The sequence below is a fragment of the Sorex fumeus genome, unplaced genomic scaffold (assembly GCF_029834395.1).
Source record: "Sorex fumeus unplaced genomic scaffold, SorFum_2.1 ptg000075l, whole genome shotgun sequence".
NCBI lineage: Eukaryota > Metazoa > Chordata > Mammalia > Eulipotyphla > Soricidae > Sorex > Sorex fumeus.
The window spans coordinates 13995748-14009747 of NW_026606132.1; positions in this window are offsets into that span (position 1 = coordinate 13995748).

Sequence of the window (14000 nt, forward strand, 5' to 3'; positions counted from 1 at the left end):
ATGAACAACAGGAGGACAGTGCTATGCAGTGCAGTGTGTCTCTGTCAAGTTGCCTCCTCTTGGCCTATCAAAACGATGACTTGAACATTGGGAGAAACTCTACAGATTCCTACATGAGCTTTTCAAATTTTCATTTTCTAAGGTGAGAACTCTCAACTTATGGATTTAGCTTTTGGTGGGATAGTTGGAAGATGAATAAAACATGTCTATTCAAACTTAGAGTCATCAGTCTCCTTCCTTAAGGCTGTTCAAAGATTATTTCTTAGAATTTCAATTTTCTTGTTACTAATGGGATAAAGCCAGGGGCCCAGAAAGACATTAAGATAGAAAAAGCAATACATAAATGCAGGGTTAGGGGTTTTATTCTAAATTCTCTCTGTGTAACAGACCCATCTGAAATTGTCTGAACCAGGTCCTACTATTTTAAGACTAAAAAAACTTCATATAATAATAATTCCATATGGCTTTTAAGATCTATCTGTGTGAAAAGATGCACAGCTTTATTTCTACTTAAGATTAAGGTAATTCTGTCTTACATTCAGGGATGTATTTAAATAATTTCCAAGGAAATTATTTCCAAGGAAATCATGAGTCAATGTAAGAGTTTTCCGCATGCACAATTGTTTGTCCCAAATCTCACCAAATTCTGGCAAGAAAATTTACTTGCAGTAACACCACTATTAGTAGTGGTGAGGCTGACACCACAATACCAAATGACAGAGACATGATTCTTGTTTGTTAGCTGAAAGGGCCTGATCTTCATATTTGTGACCATAGCTGGTTGGTTCCAATTCACATTTTTCTTAAAGTCCTTGTAAAATTTAAGCCATGTTTTCATGCTGAAGTTTTGGAAATATGATATGAAAAGGGGCCGCAGGGTACCTGAATTTGTCAGTAGATTTATTGTGAATGTTGCTGAATATTCTTCTACTTCACCCACCCATCCGATCATCCATTAGATTCTAAGTTAAGTTCTACTTCCTTCACAATTTATTAGATTATTCCAAGATTCAAGTGTATTATGGCACTCATTCAATTCACACATGCACACAAAGTAGATTTGCTTTTTTATTATTTTAAATAAAAGAAAACTCAAGTTCAGGGAGCAAAGTAAAATGACTGTGTTCACAGAGGAAAAAGAAGTTGATGCAGAAGGAGACAAATTGGGGAGAGGGGGTGAAGAGGAAGAAGAAGAAATCTATAGAATGTTCTCGAGTTACTCACATCTTAGAGATGAAAACTGACCTTTAAGTTTTCCTTCACTGCTTCTAAATAAAATTAGTCTGGTTGACGTAAAAACAGAAAAGCACACCAGCAGTCACCTATATTATTTTTAATTAGCTAAAATTACCTTTACTCCTGTCCCTCTGAGTAGATAATTGACCTCTAGATTGTAGGATCTAAGCAGGACATCAAATATTGCATGATTTATTTTCTAACATTCATGTTTGCTGATGTTATCAATTAAGAACAATTACAAATTTGAGGGAAAGATGCTAGAGATATTGAAGGACTGGATCCCACACTTTTAATGCAGCAGGCCTGGATTTTTAGTTCCTAGCTCTGCCTGGTATGGCCCATCAAAAAATAATTGGAGATAAATTAGCTTTGTCGATACACTTTACAGCTTCTCCTAAAGTAAAAAGCACTGTTTACTCATGATTGCTGTTAGACAAAGAATCAGGAATGGGTTTCACAGTGTTAATGTCCATTATGTGTGACTTAAAATAAATCAACTAAATATCAATATTTAACAATTTTATAATTCAATATTTATATTAAATAATATTATTTATATATAAATATTATATAGTTAATAATGTAATAATAATAAATAAATAATATTTGAAATTTAATAATTTAAAAAATAAATCAACTAAATACCCAATCTGATCAATAACTGTTCTGGTTCCAAAACAGACAAAGCTGGGAAGACACATAATATAAACTCATTTAGGGAAAATATACAGATCAGTACGTTAGAAGCTTCTAAATGCAGAATATGAATGGAACAGTCACAACTTTTAGTAAATGATGGTCACCTCTAGATCTATAAAGGACAGGAAAATGTCAATGTGGGAACAGACTTTTAAGTGATCATTGAGTTCATTTGTGGTACATATGTGCCAGGAAATCAGAGAACAACATTCACTATTAGTTTTGTGAATGTTTTAAAGGGAAAGAATGATAAAAATGCCATGATTCTTTCTAAATTCCTGGAAATGTTGAAAGTAAAGATGGTGATTATTCAACAGGGAAAAAGAAGTGTCAGAGTATCTATGGAAAATAATCCAGCTTAAAATTACCGATCATCGTTATATTCTTCATCATCATATACTTTAATGTTTAAAAGAATTTGATTAAGTCAAAGAATATTTATTTCTGGTCAAGAAATACTGGAATTTTGGAAGGAGTTCAAAGTAACAAGCATCAGAATTTCAACAGAGCTGCATTTTGGCTTAATAATCAGGCATCATTGAAGGATTTTTTAAATATGAATATATGCATCAAATCTAAATAATATCCATCAAATCTAAATAATATGTATATATTTGATATCTCTAGACTGACCTTACTTGTCTTCTTATTGACTGTAGATAATTATCTTAGGAAACAGAATTTTATATGCATAAATTCCTGTTGTAGTCTAGGAAATCATTATTAACACATTCATACGTTCAGATCAGGAAAATTGTTTTCCTACAATGATTTGCATATGAACATTAAAATGAAGTAATAAAGAACATCCCCTAATTTACCAAACAAAATATGTAAAATATTTGTCCACACAGAGACAGTTATAGCGAGAGTTTCATAAGTAAACAAATAAATGCAGTATAACAGGTGCTGTCTTATAGATATACATATGTAGAAATTAAAAAGTGGTGATTCTTAGCTTCACTTTTGGAGAATAATAGAGGACTCTTCAAAATGACTTAACAGAAGAAATAGAAACTGAGCTCAGTTTTAGAGACTAACAAGACAAATTGTCAAAGAAATGTAATACAGGTTTTTTTATGGAAAGCAATATTAAAATATATCCAAAATATGTAATAGACACCGTTTATCATATCACAGAGTAATACCACTTCTTGAAATCTCTAACCAAAACACAAAAACATTATTTCAAATAATAGATGTTTATTGCCACACTCAGTACATTAGCCAAGCTATGGAATCAACCCAAATGCCCAACTACAGATCAATGAATCAACAAGTTGTGGTATATAAAAACAATAGAAACAATAAAAACTATGCAGCTCTAAAAAAAGAACAAAATCATGCAATTTGAGTGGAGCTTGAATATATCATGTTGAGTGATGTTAGTCTAGTCAGAAGGATAGGAATAGGGACAAAATAATCTCATATGTGAAACTTAAAGATACACAGCAAGGTAGCAACAAAGGTTAAAAGGCAAATATAATGGAAGAACTGAATCACACAACTGAGTCAGGGAGGGTGGTTGTTGTTGGTTGTTGGGAAGGAGGACTGCTTGGGTCCTTGAGAGAGGGTGGAGGTACCCTGGTGATGGATGTAGCGTTTAAATTATGTGCACGACCAGCCATTAAGCCATTATCAACAACATTTTAAACCACAGAATCTCAATAATCTTTTAAAAATAAATATAATAGTGCAATGCATTCCAAATCAAGTAGCACCAGATATGTTTGTTCATAAGTGTTGGCATGCAGATAACTGACTCAGGTGGTATGGTACAATAGCACTCTAAGCATAAAGCAGCAATATAAATATTTCCACCCATATCACTGTAATTAAGAATAATTAAAATAAAATTCAATAGAAGTAAAATGCTGGTACAGTAGTGATAGTACAGTGGGTAAGGTGCTAGCCTTGCATGCATTCAACTCAAGTTCGATCTCTGGCACTGCAGGGTTGAACCTGGTCGCCTGATTCAACCAGGAGTGATCTCTGAGTGCAGAGCTAAGAGTAAGCCCTGAGCATTGCCAGGTGTGCCCCACAGACCAAAAAATGCTAATAGAGACCCCCCTGATGTAGCTCATTGTTAGAGCATATATCTTACATTTGAAGGCCTGGACTAAATCCCTGGCACCACAAAATTACTAATTTGATTTCTTCCATGATCAGTGTTGACTACCTCAAACTTTATTTTGCAGAACAAGTGTGACTTGAACTGTACAATACCATATTGGTTAGTCATATTGTTATTAAGCACTTAAAATGTTATAATTTTAAGTCAGCAGGAAGTACAAATAACCCATGGATTGTGGAGATTTAGTACACAGAAAATAAAATACTATAAAATATAGTTACTTCTCTAGTAAGCTTTATATTGTGTATATATTAAAATTGTTTCACATGAAAATATAGTACTGATAAATTTATCTGTTCATTCTTAATTTTAGGGGGAGAAACACACCTGGTTGTGTTCAGAAATCACTCCTAGTATTGCTCAGTGAACCATATGCAGTGTTGGGAATCTAACATGGGTTAGCTATATGCAAGGCATGCACCTTTTGCACTGTCTAATCTCTCTAGTCTCCTTCCTACTTTTTTTAGTGCAGCATCAAAGTTTCATTGAAAAAATTTTGCTTAGACAAGTGTGGAGGAGAAAAAGAGAAAGATACATACAGATAACAATTACTTTTTTATATTGAACAGATAACAATTACTTTGTAAAATAATACTGTAGTATGTGTGTTGGGGAATGATAGAGAGAATGGAGTACAGACCTGCTAACAGGCAGGACTTTTAAATCATAAATTATTCAAAAAATTTAAAAACTATACATGTGTTTATGTTCTTGTGTAATATATGCGTAGAAATTGTACATTTATTGTCAGTTTGAAACCAATTTATATACAATTGAGAAATAGTGCTGTTGTTGAGGTAAAGCCTTGACAAATATTAAAAATGTATTCCATTTCTATTGAAGGGTTTCTATTTTTTTGAGTCAACATGAATAATCTTTGCTTTTAAAATTAATGATCTATTTTTAACATTACAATAAGAATACTATCTTTTAAAAAGACGGTTGCCAGTTATAACCTGTCTTCCAACCATCTCATTGCTAATACCAAATGGATTAAACTTGCCAGAGATTTGTCAGTTTATTGGAATTTTGAGAACCATTTCTTGGATTTATTAATTACTACTGCCCTTTTCTATTATCCAAATTACTACTCTCTGCTTTTATCATAATTGGCTCTTTCCTCTTGCCTTTGATTTTGTTTTGTCATATTATGTTGCAATTGCATTTATGAAAAACTAAACTGAATTAAATGTGCACGCTTTGGTAGTTCAGAGCTCTTTTCATTCAATACATGAACTTAGCAATAAGTGGAAATTATAGATCAGAAAAGAAAAAGTATTGTGTAAGAGCAGAAAAACACATTTGAGTTAGCTAATAGAAGTAGAATTACTTAAATTAGTAAATTGAAGATAAAGTATTTGGGTAATTCTGACCTTGAGACATGAAAGAGACCTTCTATGGAGGAAAATATGCACAGTAAAAAAAAAACAGAATTGATCTATGGCTTGAGTTTTCCTAATTACAGGAAGGCAGATAGCCAAGAACGCAATAACCATCTGAACAGATGAAGTTCAAGGTCTTGGTCAAGTTGCGTTACTCCAAGTTTATTCTCAATTACTTTAGAAAATAGGTGTTCTTTATGTTTTGATATTAAAAAATGAATATTAAGTAAATTATGCAATGAGTGGAACTGGGTTGAGATATTTTAGCTTGTTTCCTTCTAGAAGGGAGGTCTATAAGAAAACTTTGCAGGATCTCCAGTGATAGTACAACAGGTAGGGCATTTGTTTTGTTTGCAGCCTGCTTGGGTTCGATCCTAGGCATCCAATATTGTCCCCTGATTCCTCTTTATGAGTGATTATTGAGTTCAGGGACAGGAGTGGCCCACAAACCAATAACTTTTGGAGAGTGATATGATACCCCACAAATGATGTCATGTTGACTTTAATATTAAAAGTGAACTTGGCACTATGCTACTGAAAAAGCTTCAAAATATCCCATGCGTTGTCATTTCTTTCTATGATTTGGCAGAATCAATTTTAAGCAAAAGTTGTCAAGTTGTAGATCTACATTGTGCCACAAGTCTACTTTCCCATCACTTTTTGAGAACAAAGTTGAGAATTAGGAAATTTGTTGTGGGGAAAGAAGCTCACTCTCCTAATACATTGTATGAGATTTTCAGAAGTTTTGGTAGCCTGTTATTTGGCTTCCTCTCTCTGCTGACTGTTATGCAGGAAGGAGATATCAAGTAAATGAGAAAGGAACAGAAATCAAATGCATGATTTCATTTTCAATTTATTCTTATTAAAATGGTTTTATAAATCCTATGTTATTCAGTTATCAGCAAAAATTCATGCACCCATTTCATGGAAGAGAAAAAGAAAATAGAAATGGAAATACATAATAATACAAAGTCAAATTTATTGGGATTCTACTGCATGTTATTATAGAAATATTGTCATTGTAGATGCAAATTTCTACACATAGCATTAAGCAAATAATCACAATCGTATTCTTCACAAAGTATATCTCATTACTACACCTGAATAATGGAAGTTTTGTCAACTTTGTTAAGCATTCATTATGCTTAGATAACTAGAGAAGAATAACATATCTATACAGAGTAATTATTATCAACTTGAAATTAAAGCCTAGTTCAATCGATTCTGGATAGATGACAATTTTAGATATGTGCATTCAACATTGAATTACTAAATATATAAAAATACATTATGATATCTGAATAAAAATTAGATATATAGATATCTATAGATATATTAGAGCAATATAGAAACAGTAGGGACTACAATATAACACTGTTAACAATAGATAGACCATACAGAAAGAAAATCAAAACGAAAATTTTGGACTTGAACAATATCTTAATAGGTCTGGACTAACTGACATGTAGAGAATTGCACCGTAACACTGTAGTACTGTCCTCCTGTTGTTCATCATTTGCCCAGTAACATCTCCGTTGTGAGTCTTGTTACAGTGTTTGGCATATTGAATACATCACGGGTAGCTTGCCAGGATTTGCCGTGATGTAGAGAATATTTCAACTAATAGTAATGGAAGACACATTATTCATAGTACCCACAGAACATTTTTGAGGATAGATCATTGATGCATCATAAATATTTTCTATGAAGATTAAATATTTTGTTGGTTTTTTTTTGGTCACACTTGTCTGGCATTATCCAGGAATTATTCCCAGTTGTGTTCAGGGATTACTCTGGTGCTCCAGTGGGACAATATTCATTGACTAGGGGATCAGATATTGTGTTAAGGATCAATATGCAAGGAAAATGCTTTAACCCTTATAATATCTCTCTTGAACTAAGTTGAAATTTAAGAAGATCAAAGTCATACAAATCATTCTTTCTGATTATAATAATAAACTCAATAACAAAACATACAATTGTGGAAATTTCACAAATACGTGGAAATTAAACAATACAATATTGAACAACCAGATTGTTAGTGAAAGAGAGAGTTATCATGGCAGAACAATATATTGAATGGGAAAGGGAAGTAAATTCATTTCTTTTCTTCCCAACTTTAGCTTAAAAATAAATTATACCTGTGCTAATTATTCTAGCTCCACTTATGCATTCTTATAACTGTGAACTCATGTAATTTTTTTACTGTCATTATTATAGATAGATAATATGTTACATATTTTGTTGCTCAAATTATTTCAGTTCGACCATTGGAAGTTTTTAAGGTTGTTTTCACTAAACTATGATATGTCCTTTTCAAAATACTTTCTGGAAGATTTCTTTTAATTTATTTGAGAATAGTTTATTAACGTATCTTGTTTCATAAGTTAATACCAAGTAACATTAAAACATTTCTTGTATAGATAGATATAGAGGTAAAATGTTCTTACCACCCTTCGTAAAAATAAACTTTTTAAAAAGTTCTAGTAAGTTATTTTTGAGTGGTGTCTAATTCTAGCCAAATCTATATGCACGACTAGGCCTGTTTCTTTGCGTCAGTATTTTGACAAGCTAGATATCAGGAGGAAAAGAATGTGATTAAAAGTACTTACTTCCTACAAGACTCATAAATGTCACATTTATAGGTATCTGTTTTTGGTTTTTAAATCCTACTTACTATGCGAGGTAAACCTAGTGACAAAAGAATGAAATCTGAAAGTAGTTTTGCATGATGTGTATCTCATATAGCACACTTCATTGATTCCCCTTGTACTTACAAAATCATCCTTTCGTACTGATTGAATTCACGAGTTTAATACTCAGGGTATACACTTTGCTGCCCTTTATGCATATTTTATTAACAAAAAGTTATACCATGTTGATCCAATTTCATATTTCAAAGATTCAACTGCATAGTTGATGATGAAGCTACATAACTTATTAGCTTAGCTGAATGCATAAACAAGCATTTAATCAATAATCAGGTTAAATATTCAAATGAGACCAGTGCAATGACTGTGATAATAAAAAAATACATCTCAAACAAGTTTATGTTCTTAATTTATTCTGAGGAATGAGTTAGTGATATTTAGGCTGGTATATTAAATAGAAATTGATAATTGTGTACTATAAAGAAATAAATGCCAGATTTTCTTTCTTTTTTTAAATTTTATTGAATCACCATGAGATAGTTACAAACTTCCATGTTTGGGTTACAATCACACAATGATCAAACACCCATCCCTCCACCAGTGCACATTCCCCACCACCAATATCCCATGTATACTCCCCTTTCCCACCCTACCCCTGCCTCCATGGCAGACATGATTCCCCATAATCTCTCTCTACTTTTCGGCATTATGGTTTGACCCTGAGAAGTTATCATGTTTTGTCCTTTATACCTGAGAAGTTGTCATGTTTTGTCCTTTATCTACTTTCTGCACACATCTCCCATCCCGGACGAGTCTTCCAGCCATCTTTTTCTTAGTGATCCCTTCTCTATTCCAGCTGACTTCTCCCCTTTGCTCACAAGGCAGACTTTCAGCTATGGACAATCTATCTGTAAATGCCAGATTTTCTAATGGAATTAGGGGCTCTGGGTTGAACTCAAGAGTACGATTCTGCTCTGCTGGTCAAATTGAAACCTGTCCGTGAAGAAGGCATTGCTGCTAGCCATCTTGGCTTGACTATGTGCAGCTACTATACCTGAAAATTAATGAAAGGCCAGATGGGTGTGGCATATGGGATACTGGATTGAATTTTAGAGCACCATTTCCTCCACTGGTTGTGACTGAGTTCTACTGGCAAAGAATGTCACCTCGAACCAGGAGCCATGCATTTCTCCCCCTCTCCATAACTCACCGTAATCATACAAGACATCCTAACTGCAGATTCCTAAGCACATAACAGCACACAAGAAACAACTCCGAACTGCAAAGATCACCATGGTAAAGCAACACAGAAACCCATGACCCAATCATTAATAATTAGCTGTATAACCTCTCTGAATGGGAATTTAGAATGAAACTGTTAAGGATTCATGAGGAGCTCAAAGAAACAATGGAACGCACCACCAATAAAATACGAAAGGATATGAAAGCAGAAATGAGGAAAAGACAAATGAATATACAAGCAGAAATGACAGATCTAAGATATCTGATAGGTGAGATGAAAAACACCCTGGAAGGCCTCAGCAACAGAGGAACTGTTGTAGAGGAAAAATTCAGTGAGCACCAAGGTGAGGTGCAGAATATCTCCAGACAGCAGCCGAAGGTGGATAAGAGATTCAAAATAAATCAAAAGAGAACAAGAGAACTTTGAGATGAATTCAACATAAGAATCACTGGGGTCCCAGAGAAGTAAGAAAAAACTTTTGATGAAGAAGCAACTGTTAAAGTCATAATGGCTAAGGTCCCAGAGTTGAAGAGTGCATGCACCCAGATCCAGGAGGCCAGCAGGTACCAGCTAAAAGAAATCAAAATAAAATAATTCCAGGACACATCCGAGTCAGAATGATGAAAACATAGACAGAGATAGAATACTAAAAGAAGCAAGATCAAAGAACGAAGTTACTACAAAAGAGCATTCTTAAGATTTACAGCAGATTTACCAGATGAAATCCTCCTGGCCCGAAACAGTGGTGGGATATGGTGAAAAAACTCGATGACATGAATGCCTCACCAAAAAACTTTACACATCCACACTCTCATTCAGATTTGAAGTAATAAAAGAAGCTCACAGTTAAACAACTCAGGTATGCCTCCCCAGGAGGGAAAGGGTGTTGCTCCCTTCCGCCTTCCTCCCCCCCCCCCCCCCCCCCCCCCGGCAGCAAGGTGGGCTCTGCCTCAGAGCTTATAGGAAAGCCAGGTACGAGCCGGCCGGCGGTGACGGGGCAACTGCAGTCTCATGGAAAGGGGGGCAGTAGCGGCACGCCCTTCACGCCCTACCGAGGTCATGAGTTACCCCCCATGAGCGGCTCTTTGGCATGGCCATAATACCAGACACACAGAAACCAATCTCGTAATTATCTGCAGAAATCCAAAAATCGTGGCCGTGTGACATTATATGATTCTCATAACCAGCTATAGAAAACAAAATATTTCACAATGTCTTTTCAGCAATTCTGATTGTTTGGGGGGAAATTCTAATCAATAATGGTGCATCTTTTGTCGAAATAATGAATGTAATCAATGAAGAGAAGAGTTAAGTAGAAATCATCTGCCTCACAGGCATTTGGAGGGGTGGGAGGGGGGTTGTACTGGGGTTCTTGGTGGTGAAAAATGAGTACTGGTGAAGGGAAAGGTGTTTGATCATTGTATGACAGAGACTTAAACCTGAAAGCTTAGTAACTTTTCCCACAGTGATTCAATAAATAAATATAAAAAGGAAAAAATAATTAAAAAAATTAAGGTGGAGTTCATGCCCAATTCAATCAGTTAATCAGTGGCTGAATAAATAGCAGTACTTCTACCAAAAATAAAAACCAACTCAGTTAATTCATAAACTCAAAACCGTTGTTATAAGAACTAAATAGGCTACTTAAACTAAGACAAACACCACAAAAACACCAAACTCCTGCAGAAAGATGGCACAAAACCCCAGAACAATGATCTCTTTCAATATCAATGTGCTAAATGCATCAATTAAGAGGCACAGAGTGGCAAGACAGATTAGAAAATTGAACCCAACACTCTGGTACCTGCAAAATATCACATTTGAATACTCAGAGCAAACACAGACTCAAAGTCAAAGACTGGAAAACAGTTATTCCAGCAAACAATCCCCTTAATAATGTGAGGGTGGATATATTAGTATCAGATGACATAGCCTTAGAGCTAAAGAATTTTATAAGAGACAGTGACTGTCATTTCTAATGAACAAGGGATCTGTACATCAGGAAGAACACACACTTCTAAGTATATATGAACCTAAAGAGGAACCAACAAAATACTTAATTGCTGATAGACTTGAGAAAGACATTAGTAGCAACAAAACAGTTGTAAATTTCAACTCTGCTTTGTCACCCCTTGATGGATCAACTAGACTAAATCTCAGTAAGGAAATACTCTATGTGAGGGGAGAAGTGGAAGATAGAAAGTTAGTGGGTATCATAGTCACTGTCACTGTCCTCCCGTTGTTCATCAATTTGCTCAAGTGGGCCCAGTAATGTCTCCATTGGAGACTTTGTTGTTACTGTGTTTGGCTTATCGAATACATCACGGGTAGCTTGCCAGGCTCTGCCGTGCGGGCGAGATACTCTCGGTAGCTTGCCGGGCTCTCCGAGAGGGGCGGAGGAATCGAACTCGGGTAGGCCATGTTGGCTGCATGCAAGGCAAACGCCCTACCACTGTGCTACACATATATTATATATAGAAATTTTATAGAGAGATCATTGCATATTATATATTATACAGAATATATATATATATATATATATATATATGGCTTTTCATCCCCCAAAAGCTGAATACACATTCTTTTCCAGTGCACATGAGACATTCTCCAAAGTAGAACACATCCTGGGCAACAAAACATACCTCCATAAAATTAAGAGGATAGAAATTGTGTCAACTAGCTATTCAGACCATGATTCACTGAAAATGGGAGTTGAAGGACTTTTCCTCAATATAGTCAAAGCAGTATATCACAAACCCCTCAGAAAGCATTATTCTCAATGGGGAAGAGTAAAAGCCTTCCCTCTAGGTTCAGGAACAATAGAAGGTTTCCCATTCTCACCACTCCTACCCAATGTAGTACCAGATGTACTTGCCATAACAGGCAAGAATAAGATATGGAGGATATCCAGATAGGAAAGGATTAAGTCAAGCTTTCACTATTGTAAAAGACATGGAAGTATACTTAGAAACAAAATGCTTAGGCAATCCTAAAAACTATACCAAAAAGCTCCTAGAGACAATAAATTTATATAGTAAAGTGGCAACTTACAAAATCAATACCCCAAAGTCCATGGCTTTCCTATATACAAATAATGAAAGAGAAGAGATGTTTTTAAAAAATCTTGTTCACAATTATCTCTCAGAAAATCAAGTGCCTTGAAATCAGCTTAACTAAAGAGGTGAAGGACTTATATAAAGAAAACTATAAAACACTACTTCAAGAAATAGAAGAGGACATAAGGGAATGGAGACACATCCCTTGCTCATGGATCGCTGATTAACATTGTCAAAATCGTTATCATTAGATAGATTCAATGCAGTCCCTGGAAGAACACCCATGACATTTTTCAAATAAATTAATAGAATATTCCTGGAATTCATATGAAACAATAAATTCCCACATATAGCTAAAGCAATCCTTGGGGGAAAGATGATAGGAGGTATGAGTTTCCCCAATTTCAATCTGTGTTACAAAGTGGTAGTAATTATAACAGCACGGTATTGGAATAAAAACAGACCTGCAAATAAATGGAATAGATTTGACTATCCTGACTTCTACTCTCAAATATAGGATCTCTTAATCATTGATAAATGAGCAAGAAATATGAAGTGGAGCTAGGAAAACCTGTTCAACAAGTGGTTCTGGAAAACTGGATAGTTTACATGCAAAAAAGTAATGAACTCAGACCTCTTTCTAATGCCAGGCACAAAGTCAGATCAAAATGCCTTAAGGTCCTGAATCCATAAGGCACATGGAAGAAAACATAGGCAGAACTCTCCATGACACTGAAGCTAAAAGCATCTTCCAAGCAAATGTGGTAGCAAAGATAAACAAATTGGAGTACAACTACATTAAACTAAGAAGGATCTGCACCTCAAAAGGAGTGACTGAGATACAAAAACAGCCCATGGAGTAGGAATAAATATTTGCCCAATACCCATTTGATAAGGGTTTAATATCCAAGATATATAAGATACTGGTAGAACTTTACAAGAAAAAAATACAGCCCCATCAAAAAATGGGGAGAAATAACTGAACAAAAATTTTTTCAGAGAAGAAAGACAAATGGCCAAAAGGCACATGAAAATATGCTCTACCTCACTAATCATTAAGGAAATACAAATGAAAGAAAACAATGAAATATCATCTCACACTACAGATACTGGTACACATCAAAAAGAACAAGAAAATCAGTGTTCTTGTTCTTGTTCATGGATACTGGGAGAAAGAGACTCTCATTAATCCTTGGTGTGAAGGCTGTCTGGTTGAGTCTTTTTTGGAAAATGATATGTATATTCCTCAAAAACTAGAAATTGAACTTCCATGTGACCCAGCAATATCACTTCTGGGAATGTACCTTGGGGATACAACATCACACAGCAGAAAAACCATCTGCACTTATATCTTCATTGAAGCACTATTCAAAGTAGACAAAGTCTGCTAATAACTCAACTGCCCGAGAGAACAGAGGACTGAATAAAGAAACTATGGTAAATCTACACAGTGAAGTAGTATGTAGCCACCAGGAAAATTGAAGTCATAAAACATGTTTATAAATGGATGAATTTGGATAATATCATACTGCATGAAATGAGTCAAGAAGGAGAGGGACAGAAATGGAATTACTGCATTCAATTGTGAGATATTAT